This window comes from Mobula hypostoma, chromosome 1, assembly GCF_963921235.1.
Source record: "Mobula hypostoma chromosome 1, sMobHyp1.1, whole genome shotgun sequence".
NCBI lineage: Eukaryota > Metazoa > Chordata > Chondrichthyes > Myliobatiformes > Myliobatidae > Mobula > Mobula hypostoma.
The window spans coordinates 144728781-144740799 of NC_086097.1; the positions used below are offsets into that span (position 1 = coordinate 144728781).

A 12019-nucleotide genomic window follows, 5' to 3' on the forward strand; every position below is an offset into this window, starting at 1 on the left:
CTCACATCAATGTACAGGCTCCAGTGTGAGCAACATGGCACACCACTCAATAATTTCAGAAAACCACAGCTAACATTTATTATTAGAACAAGGAGAGGCAAAGTGTACAAACAGGAATTAATTTTCAAAACTACTCAGACCATTTCCTCACATTGTGCAGTATTACTTCACATATAGCTAAATATAACTATCAATAAGATTGCAGTAGTGGTAAGCAGGTAGATGTAGTCAGAAAGGATTTTAGATCAATAAAGCAGGAACTATTTTATGATGAAATTATTATGCCACTAGGTTGATAAACTGAATTAAGGGGATGATTAAAACACGAACACCATAATAATAACAAATTAGATTTTAGGATGCAATTAATTTTGTGAAGTCAGTCAATGTAAGTGGTATTTTGTTTTTGAAACAATGCACAGAACTGCATGGTGTTGTTATTCACTGGGGAGTGGAGGGGAGTGAAGAAATGTTATTGATGAGGTTCCTTTGTCACTAGACTGAACATCTCTCCTCTCCATCATCAACACTTTGGTGTTGCAGTATGTATGTACCACCCTTTGGAAGTACCACAGCAGTTAGGCAAATTTATCTTGACTGGATCTCCTATTTCCAAGCCCTGTAATGCCAGTAAGACCTGGACCAAGAAACAAACTTGATTTCAGACATTAATCTTCATGATCAAAATTCTGCAATTATCTAACATCAATGTAAAAGTACCATTGGTCAGAAAACCTTGGTTACTTAAGGAGGAAGTCCTCCGTCACATTCTCAGAGCCAGATAGAGTTGGACAATAAAGTTGTGACTTTCACAACACTTTATGCCTGATTCGACAAAGGATTTGAAACAGTGGGAAAGTACAAACAATCTGTCAGCATGTGACATCACATTGGGAGGAAAGGTACTTTCATACAATAGAGAAATAGGCAAACTGACAAAAAAAAAGTTCACTTTTGACATCCTAGATTCTTTCTTATTAATCACAGTACACAAGTAAACTCTGATCATGGTCATCTACCTACAGACTGTATAAAATGTATGCTATACATAATATTATATTTTGTCTCCAATGTGCTCCTGCTGCAAAACATTTACTATTGTTTGAAAAACTTCAGAGCTTCTTGGGTCATTATGTCCCTAATTGTCCTGATAGTTGGCCAGATAAATGTTAAGCTCAAGATGATCAAAATAGTTTGAAGCAGATGCTATTCCATTTAATTCCTGGAAACCTGAATGTCTGGTCATGGTTTTGCAGTTATAAGGGATACAACTTTTCATGTCCTCTGTTCAATTCCATCTTGAAAGGAATTGGAGCTCTCATTTGGTCTCATTTCGGACAGTTTGAATCCACCTGGAGTTGTGTGACACTCTATGGAAACAAATACACATTTTATGGGGAGAAGTGGTGCCAAAGCTGAGCCATTATTGTTCCTAGTATTCCAAGAATTTGTTTTTTTTGTAAAAACACAATCAATTCTCTAATATCTTTCAGGGAAGGATATCTGCATCTCACCTAGTTAGTCCTAATGCCAGTGATTCTTTATTACTCTTGGAAGTAATATAGCAGTACACTCAAATTATCATAGCCATTCGGGATAGGCATGTAAAAATTCCCACTTCTCGCTAATATATAACAAGTAAAGTATAGTATTTTCTTATTTCAGAAGTTAAACAATAGTCTACCTTGTAAAGCATCTTGCCACATTGTATTGTACTAAATTTACTTTAAAAATACAAATGGTGGTTGTTATTATTATCACTGATGTGAACATTACTACTGAAACAAAGTCTGAATGAAATCTTTTAAAGACTTTGCTTTCAGAATGGTGATGACACTGGGAAACAAGACCAGTTCTTATTCCTGCAGGTTGAATGATCTTTCAAGAAAGTTGCGGAGAAAAATAAAGAACTGTACACCAGCAAAGTTTCACTTCAGTGGTTGCAACTAATGCAGAGCCAACTGAACAATGTACCAGGTCACACTGCATCACCAGCAAAAGCCATTATCCTTATTTTTTTTTCTCCCAGCCCAAAACTTTGACTGTTTATTCCTTTCAGAATCAGAATCAGAATCAGGTTTATTATCACCGGCATGTGTCATGAAGTCGGTAAACATAGCAGCAGCAGTTCAGTGCTATACATAATATGGAAGAAGAAGGAAAAAATTAATCAATCAATCAATCAATCAATCAATCAATTGCAGTATATGTATAATGAATAGATAAAAAATCAAGCAAAAACAGAAATTACATATATTAAAAAAGTGAGGTAGTGTTCAAAGGTTCAATGTTCATTTAGGAATCGGATGGCAGAGGTGAAGAAGCTGTTCCTGAATCACAGAGTTTGTGCCTTTAGGCTTCTGTACCTCCTACCTGATGGTAACAGTGAGAAAAGGGCATGCCCTGGGTGCTGGGGGTCCTTAATAATGGGTGCTGTTTTTCTGAGACACCGCTCCCTGAAGATGTCCTGGGTACTTTGAGGGCTCGTATCCAAGACGGAGCTGACTAACTTTATAACCTTCTGCAGCTTCTTTCAGTCCTGTGCAGTAGCCCCTACCCCCCACCATACCAGACAGTGATGTAGCCTATCAGAATGCTCTCCACAGTACATCTATAGAAGTCTTTGAGTGTTTTTGTTGACTTACCAAATCCCTTCAACTCCTAATGAAGTATAGATGCTGTCTTGCCTTCTTTATAGCTGCATCGATATTTTGGGCCTAGGTTAAGTCCTCAGAGATCTTGACACCCAGGAACTTGAAACTGCTCACTCTCTCCCCTCTGATCCCTCTGTGAGGATTGGTACGTGTTCCTTCCTCTAACCTTCTTAAAGTCCACAGTCTTTACTGACGTTGAGTGCAAGGTTGTTGCTGCGACACCACTCCACTAGTTAGCGTATCTTGATTCTGTAGGCCCTGTCACCTCCATCGGAGATTCTACCAACAATGGTTGTATCATCAGCAAATTTATAGATGGAATTTGAGCTATGCCTAGCCACACAGTCATGGGTATAGAGAGAGTAGAGAAGTGGGCTAAACACACACCCAAGGTGCACCAGTGTTGATTGTCAGTGAGGAGGAAATATTATCACCAATCCACACAGATTGCGGTCTTCCGGTTAGGAAGTCAAGGATCCAATTGCAGAGGGAGGTACAGAAGCCCAGGTTCTGTAACTTCTCAATCAGGATTGTGGGAATTATGGTGTTAAATGCAGAGCTATAGTTGATGAACAGCATCCTGACATAGGTGTTTGTATTGTCCGGGTGTTCTAAAGCCATGTGAAGAGCCATTGAGATCGCATCTGCCATTGACCTATTGTGGCGATAGGCAAATTGCAGTGGGTCCAGGTCATTGCTGAGGCAGGAGTTCAAGTCTAGTCTAGATCATTTTGATCATCACCTCCTTCTCATATCCAAACATAATGATACCAGTGTACATAGTGACTGGTGAAAGCAGAACCAGCAGTCAGAAAGCCCTGATGGACACTCCTACTGCAGTCCCTTTTCATTGTTGTGGATAGGCATGACATTGAGGGAGTGAGGTGCAAAGAATTTGAGCATTGGTTACATGGATAGCTTAATGTGAATTCTGGTATTTTTTAAAATCCTGATAAGCCTAAGGAGATGAAATCAACGTTCTTTTAGTGGTGATCCTCTGTTACGTGCAACATGTACTGCAACATGAAATTGGGAAAACTACCAAAATGTGTTACTATATGCTTTTTGGGAACATAATACAAATGGTGGATATAGAAGGAATGATTCCTCTCTTGGGAGAATCCGGAATTAGGGGTTACTGTTGGAAAATAAAGTACCATTTACTAAAGATAAAGATATGCAACTTTCCTTTGTTTCTCAGTGATTCTCAAAGGCTGTGGAAGCAGATTTGGAGAAGTTCATGATAAGCAAGACGGTGCAATGCTACCATGGCTACAAGAGCAAGCAGAGTTGAGATTGCTGTCAGATCAGCCATGATTATATTAAGTGAGACTTGAGGACTGAGGGATCTGCAACTTTAACAATAGGATATGGCACATCTCCGTCTGGAACCCGTCGGAGAATAAAGTCTCATCGGGAATTGATATTCTGTGAAGTTTACATTGAACGAATGTTTCCAGAAAGTAGTTTTTAAATCCCATCTTGTCAGCGCAGGCCAATGGAGCTCGTCATAAATTTTGCTTGCTTATTTTTGGCTCTGCACTGGATGTAGTTGAGGTATTCATGAGCAAGGACTGTTTCATTATTCTAAAGAACAAGCAATGGAGCTTAATGAAAGAATCAGGGTATGGTCTCACATAGAATATTGTTATTGATTGTAATTTATTTTGATGATTTGGAGCTAGAAATCAACATCAGCATCAAACGCTAGAGATGAAACCAAGCTGTCAGTCATAGGCTGAGGCTGGAGTTGGTTGTGTAAAGTAAGGTACAGCTGATACTGAGGAAGAAAGTGGCGCAATTCAAAATTTCAATTGAATTCATGCTCCCAATTTAGTTAAGAACACAGACAAATCTTATGTTACATACTTTAGCAAGAAAAGTTGAATCAGTATCTCTATGTCAAAATAAAAACTGAATGGATTGGAAAAGCAATAATAAGCTTTAGGGCTACAGGCTGGTAAATCACTGAAAGCAAAAATCCAAGTTAAAAAAATACAATTACATTGCAAACAAAACACTGAGATTTACTTTTAAGATATTCAGAAATACTGTAATAAAATTATTTCAAATTAAACCACTGATAGTTCTTTTCTCCATACTCTGAGAAGGACAGAGAAACCCTAATGAAAGAGCAGTAAAAATTATGAAGAACTGTGAGATTAACATGCTTGGAGATTAAAGATTGAGATTTTTTTAGATTGAGGAGAAGGTTTCACCAGAGCTTAGTGTGAAGTAGCAACTGAATGTGTACTCCCCTTCTGCAAAATGGTTTAATGGAAGTTGTCATTTTCCTGAAGCTTTGTATGTGCATTAATTATGATCAACTTTCTACCCCAGTGCTGAAAAATCCAAAATCCAAAAGGTGATTGAACATAAGGCAGCTATCAGTAAATCAAATGGGGCATAAGAAGAAGTTGATTTACTCAATGAATGGTTAGAATGTGGAGCTTGTTACCACAGGAAATGCTTTCAAATAGGAAACCAGACAAGTAGCTGAGAGAAGCAGGAATAGAAAACTAAAATTCTGCAGTGAGGTAGACAAAATAAAAAATAATGTATGGGGTATAAGTGCCAGCATGGGATTGTTGGAGCAAATGGCCTTTTTCTGTACACAAAAATATATCTATTCCTACATAAGATGAATATTTAGAAGAGTGTGTGCTTGAGAGGTATTGGATTTTAGGATGAATGCAGGTATTTTGTCTTATCTCTCTGCTGACTAGTATTGTAGAGTAGTATGGACCTGACTTTAGTTGTGTGGTTCAGAGCAACGTGTATGGACAACAGCACTTTTTTTTACAGTCCAAATCCTTATTAAGTATTTTTGGCATTTACTACCAAGTGAACAAGAGATTTGTTTTTTAACTGGGATCAAGTTATCCTCAACTTGTTTATTCATTTCTGAACTTGTTTGTCTGTCTTTTACATATCCCTGTGATTGCATATGAAAATACATCATTATGCACCTCATGAACACTACAATCAGGCCCGAATTATGTCAGAAGTTTCAAGATAATGATCTCAATCTCCAGAGGTTTTGTAATGTTACACAAGCTTTGTGCTTGGCTACTTGCCACCTCTGGAATTCATTATTTTTTGTTTCAGCCTGCACTGCGGGCAACCTGGCAGCACAGCACACCACACTGGTATTATAACAGTGAAATCGGAGAGCCTGGGACTTATCGCCTCCCGCATTCTCTGCTCCAATTCTCCAGTGGACCACCTGAGAAGACAGTATGCGGAGGATGGGCCTTGCAAGGGAGGAAGCAGTGAACACTAGAGGGCAGGCATTTCTCTGCTGAAGAAAGCTCAACTCGTATCAACCATGCAGAGAAAGTTGGCCAGATACAATGACTTGGAAAATCACCTTTGCGTGAAAAAGTGCACTAAAATAGTTCTGCGCAGGGGACTTGCAATGGCTTGTTGTTTGCCATTAGTACATGATTTCTGCCCATGCACCTCAGGCAAGGACTTGATACTTAAGGCGATGCCAATTGTAATGTTTTCCCCATTGCCATACATTAACTGTAAGTGATTTCAGAAGTTCCACACACCAGATGAAAATAATCTGCACTATTTCACATTGCAGTGCTCCTGTGCTACTGAAAGGGGAGTTGAGAACCAAACCCAGCCAGTGTTGGAAGTCATTATTCAGCGTGGGGAGCATTCACAACAACTACAGAATCACAAGTGTGGGAGTAGACACACACCTCAACCTTGCTGATGATGGAAGAGTTTGAGTGCAGGGTGCGGGCCTGATAGCGAGCTTGGGAAGCCCCAGAGCCAGACACGGTGAAAGTGAGTGCAAGTGTCCTGAGAGTTCAATGCCTACAGTGATCTCCTAAGGATTTGGTTCCAAGTCATAGAGGCAAGAAGTCATATACGATGGAAATGAGCCCTTTGGCCATCGCACCCATGCTGATGGTTGCCCAAAATAATCACATTTGCCTTCTTTAGGACCATATCATTCAATGAGGCTCTCCATTTCAACCTCTCAAATGTAGTAATAATGCATATCTGATTCCATCACCCGCTCTAACAGCACACTCTAAATGCTAACCATCCTTTGTGTAAGAACCTTACCCTTCAGGTCCACTCTAAAGTTCCATCTTCTCATCTTAAACCTGTGCCCTTGCATTTTTCAAACCCCTACCAATGGAAAAAGGCTTTTACTATCAACTCTATCTATGCTTTCTTGGTCTTATATATTTAAAACAGGTCACTGTTCAGCCATTTTCATTCCAAGTAAAGCAAGCCCACCCCATCCAATCTCTCTCCTCATAGCTGAAGTTCTCCAATCCAGGGACCGTTCTGGTGGAATTCAGGGTAAGATGAAACACCCAGTGTGAGTGGGTTCAGCCATTTTAGGGAGATGGGCAGTACATGTTTCAGCATCTTAGAGGGTGAATTCTCACAACAGTCTGCTCTAAAGGGCTCAGGAAAGGACTGTGATGCGGAAACATATAGATGAAGTGTCTGCATCAAATCTTTCGGACAGAAGGGAGCTGAACTCCAACCTTCCAATGTGGAAATGGGACCCACTTCCACATCAATAATTGCATTCATAACCATGGGAAAATCTGGCCCAAATCACAATGTCCATGACAGCCCATTTAAAGCCACTGGGTATCCGCGATGCCCAGAAAATTCTGACTTTGCCATCGTATCTCTTAGTTCAACTGTTGGCAGGGCATTATAAACTCCAGGAAATCAGGCCTCTGGCAGACCGCTGGGTCAGCTAAAGGCATATCCCAGGGTACCACAGACATACTGACAGCACCTTGTAATTTGCCCATTGGCAAACTAATCTAGTCCGTTCCTGTTTTTTCTTCCAATGTTGTAGTCTAAAAAAATACCACCAACTGGAAGAGCTAAAGCACGAAAAGCTCTGGATTTGGGAGCTGAAGCACAGCTGGTGTCACTACTGTCCATCCTGGAGGCCGAGCACTTTGAAGTCTGCACATTTCATAAGGTGGTTATATCACACCTCTAGCATGCAGAAAGAAGTGGGAAGGGTAGCTGTCTAATGAACAAAAAAAAAGCAAGCAAGCAGGTTGTTCAGGAGAGTCGGGGGGCATCTTACTGTTTAATTCCTGTTCGTCTCCAATGGGGAGAGGTTTTCCCAGGGGAATGCACTCAAAGCTAAGACAACAGTATTATGGGTAGCATAGTCACACACAAATAGAGGAGAAAGCTCAAGAGAATAATTAGTTTCCAATTCCCTCATTCAGACCACTGGATCTTCGCCAATGACATACAATCCCTTTACCTTCCATCTCACATCTGGAGAGTCCAAAGGAAGAGTTCGTGTATCAGTCGTGCTTAGGCTTGGTCCCCCAAAGCTATATCCATTGCTTAAATAACAATTTCATTTAAGTTGCTTACTGCACTGAAACATCAACACTTCTGCTGGCACTTAACACCGGGCTCTCATCTTCAAGGATTCAAAGGTTCAAAACACATTATCAATGTATGTATGCAGTACACAAAACTGAGATTTGTTTTCCCAAAGATAGCCACGAAGCAAGGAAATGCCATGGAACCCATTCAAAGAAAAACATCAAACTCCTAACATGCAAAAAAAAGAAGAAATCATGGATATGGCAAAAATTACAGAATATAAAAGATCAAGGGACCAAGTCAGTGAGCAATCAGGTTCATCTCAGTTCAGTTCAATCTAGTGCTGTGTTAGTCATTGACTACAGGCCACAGAGCCAACCCGCCCAATCAAAATCACACAAATTACCAACAAAAAAGGAGCAACCAGAAACCAGAAACACATCATAACATGAACTACAGAGTGCAGTCCACAAACTGCATCGATAAAACCTTGCTGAAGACCCAAGACTCCTGCACGAATGAAAGAGAGGGGGAGAGAGACCAACCAAATGTAATTACCTTCCTGCAGAAGTAGTGAACGAGAGTGAGGGAGAGACCGATCACTTGCAAGCAAATGGTACTGACTACACACTCACCTTCCACTCTTGTCCTGGCTGATTTCAATCTTCCTGGATGATTTAATTGGTGAGTTGGGTGAGAAATGGAGTTAGGTGATGGGTTCACGTCCCATCTCCAGGCTTCTTGGCACCCATGCCACACACTAGGCTCAAAACCTCACCCAACTCCCTCAGAGGCAGTAGAGTGCCAAGTCACTCAATTGACCCCAAAACACACAGCAAACTATGATCGCAGGCTCCAATTATAGCTCAATCATATTTGGAAAAAAGAAGTAAAAGAAGTAAAAGGAGTAATTTAGTGAACTGTCTGATGCATGTCTCCTTTGGTCACATAGTTTACTAGTGACATCTTCACATGGTCTATTCTGGTTCTCTCCATCACCATCTCAGAGATCAGGGTAGACACAAGCAACTACTATATGACCACAAGCTCCTACATGGATTCCCAAAAGGATTGTATAGTATGATCATTTAAATCGAGTATGATGTTTTCCTAAGGGGTTGTCTATTGGTGGACCCGCAGGTGATTGTAGAGGGCGATCCGGGATTTCACATATTCTGCCAGTGTGGGCATGAGTAAGTGGTGGCTGGGTTAGTTGTTGGGTCGGTTGATTGTTCAGTTGCTCCTTTCACAGCTGCCACATGTTCTCTGCAGCACAGTGAAGATTGCTGTCATACTACACAAGTCCTCTTGAACAGTTTTCTTCCAGGTGTGCTATTTAGTGCAAGGTTTACCCAGTTTTTAAATGTAATGTTGAATTCCTTCAAACCACCAGGGCTCGTTAACCTTCCTTTAACTGGGAGTAAATGATCCGTTTGGAGAGAAGTGAGTTAGGCATCTGGGTAACATCACGTATCTATCAGAGTTGGTGATGTTTTATCATGATGGAAATGATATCCATGTTGGCCTCCCCCAGTATGCCAGTGTTAGTACATCTGACCTTCCAGATGATCCTCAAAATCTTTCATAGGATTTAGTGTGTCTGTCCTTCCAGCTGACTAATAAGGATTCCATTCCATTCTTCAGTCCCTCCATTTCTATTGCATTTGTTCCAATGAAAAGATATTCCACTGAAGTCCTCCTTAGCCACAATTACCCTTCTGTCACAGCGGACAGAGCATTTGACTCACTCTCGGGTCGGCACCCTTCCACTTCATGTCAGCCCGTACCCACCATGCAGCCACAACCATTCTTCAGCTTTGAGATTCCAGTTCACCAAGCCCCCGGAAAACCACAAGAATGCCAGCTATGAGGAGCATGTGATGGCTCTGGGCCTGTAGAAGTTTTAAAAGGATGAGGGGAGGGGAATCTCACTGAAACCTATGGAATATTGAAGGTTGATAAGTTCTTCATTAATAAGGGCATCGAAGGTTACAGGGAGATGGCAGGAGAATGGAACTGAGAGGAATAATAAATCAGCCATGATGGAATGCTCAATGAGCCGAATAGCCTAGTTATACTCTTATGTCTTATGGTCTTATTAGTTCACTATGTTTTCAATTAGATTTCATTCACCACTAATCTGAACTAATTCCATGACTTACTGACTCACTTTCAAGTAGTCTTTAAGCCAATCATGCTCTCAGTATTATTTTTATTTCCACAGTTTGTCATATTTTGCAAGAAAATGTAAGAATGAAAACTGACCGACGCCTCTCCTTTCTGAGGAGGCTGAAGAGACTGGACAATGCTCATCTATGCTTACGTCCTTCTACAGTTAATTTGCTCTGCAAAGGATCCAGAGTAACAATTATTTAATTCTTTTTTATAGCTGTGTACTGGAATTGATATTAAACAATCTTGAATCTTGAATCACAAGATTGTATATGTAACATATACATACTTTGATAATAAATTTACTTTGACCTCACTTTCAATTGCCCATGTGTTTTGTAGATTTAAGCCATTTTATATTTACAGAGTTGCAGTATGAACAAGAATTGAACGCAGTTAAAATACATTCAGCCGTCGAACTGGAATTTTGAGTGAAAGGCAAGTTTTTACACCTGAAGACTACTCTGAAATATGAAGGCCAATGTAAATGCATTAATATGCGTCTCTATGATATGAGATTAGATTAAGATTCAGCATCAGTAAATAGTGGATAATAATTTACTCAAAAGTGCATCGTCTAAAAAGGCAAGTCAAACCAATGTTGTTTATGCGATTTTGGTTGAAGTTTCACAACATGACTGGCTCTATTATACACCAAGGTGGATTACAGACTAAGTGAGCAGGAGCAATAGAGAACTCTTTAGTCAGGATCACGGACAGGCATTACTGTGTCCATGAACAAAGCCTCCCTGGTGCCAGAGTGGGCACAGGGCATTCCGAATGTAAGCAGTCAAAGGTCATGGTCCATATTTGTACTCATGACATAGGCAGGAAGAAATAAAACACCAGTGGAACCGTACCGCATGCAAGTGAGGCAAGAAATGGAAAGACACGACAGTTAAACACACGGCTAAGCATCTGGTACAGAGGGGAAAGCTTCAGAAACATTGATCATTTGTCTCTCTTTCAAATTCGGTGGGATTGTACTACAAAAACAGGTTGCACTTGAACTGGGAGGGCATCAATATGCATGCAGAGAGGTTTGCTGGTGCTCCATAGCAGGACTCTGGGAACCAGGGTAATAGCTTAAATGCTGGAAAGCTTTAAGGTAAGAGGAGAACACTTAAAGGAGATTTATAAAAGTATTTTACACAGAGAGTGACAGATGTCTGGAACATGCAGCTGGAGGAAGTGGTGGAAATAGATAAAATAGCAATGTGTAATAGGCAGTTAGACAGACGCATGAGCAGGAACGGAAGGAGGGATTAGACCATGTGCTGGCAGGCGTGCAGTTTAAATTGGCATCATAGTTGGCAAAGACATCATGAGCAGAAAAGCCTATCCCTGTGTCCAACACCCACCACATTCTATTGTGCACAAGATACTTCGAGAAAAGGCAGGGTGGGGTGTGGCATTGCAAAATTAGTAGTTTTGTTGATGGTGAAGAAAGTAAAGGATAGAAAAGGAAGTGGATATGGAGTTTGCAATGCACAAGATTGGAAAAATCTGCAGAGGATTGTAGAATCAACTAGCTCCATTATGGATGCTAGTCTCCTCACCATGAAGAATATCTTCAAAAGCTGACGCTGCTAGAAGGCCACGTCTATCATTCAGCATGCTTGCTATCCAGAACATGCCCTCTTCTCATTACTACCACTGGGGAGAAAGTACAGGAGCATGAGGACATACACACAATGTTTTAGAAACAGCCTCTGCCCCTCTGCCACGTAGGAAGGATGTGATCGCCCAGAGAGCATGCAGGGATTACCAGGATGTTACACAGATGGATTAGTTTAATTATGAGGAGAGACTTGATAGACTGGGTTTGTTTTCCTTGAAGCGGAGGAAAC

The 12019-nt window shown here is 40.7% G+C and overlaps 1 pseudogene; it reads right to left on the reverse strand.

The window, feature by feature from the left end:
- Window positions 1-4139: 4139 nt before the first annotated feature.
- The window catches only part of LOC134345944 (uncharacterized), a 149075-nt pseudogene continuing 141195 nt past the window's right edge, over window positions 4140-12019 (reverse strand).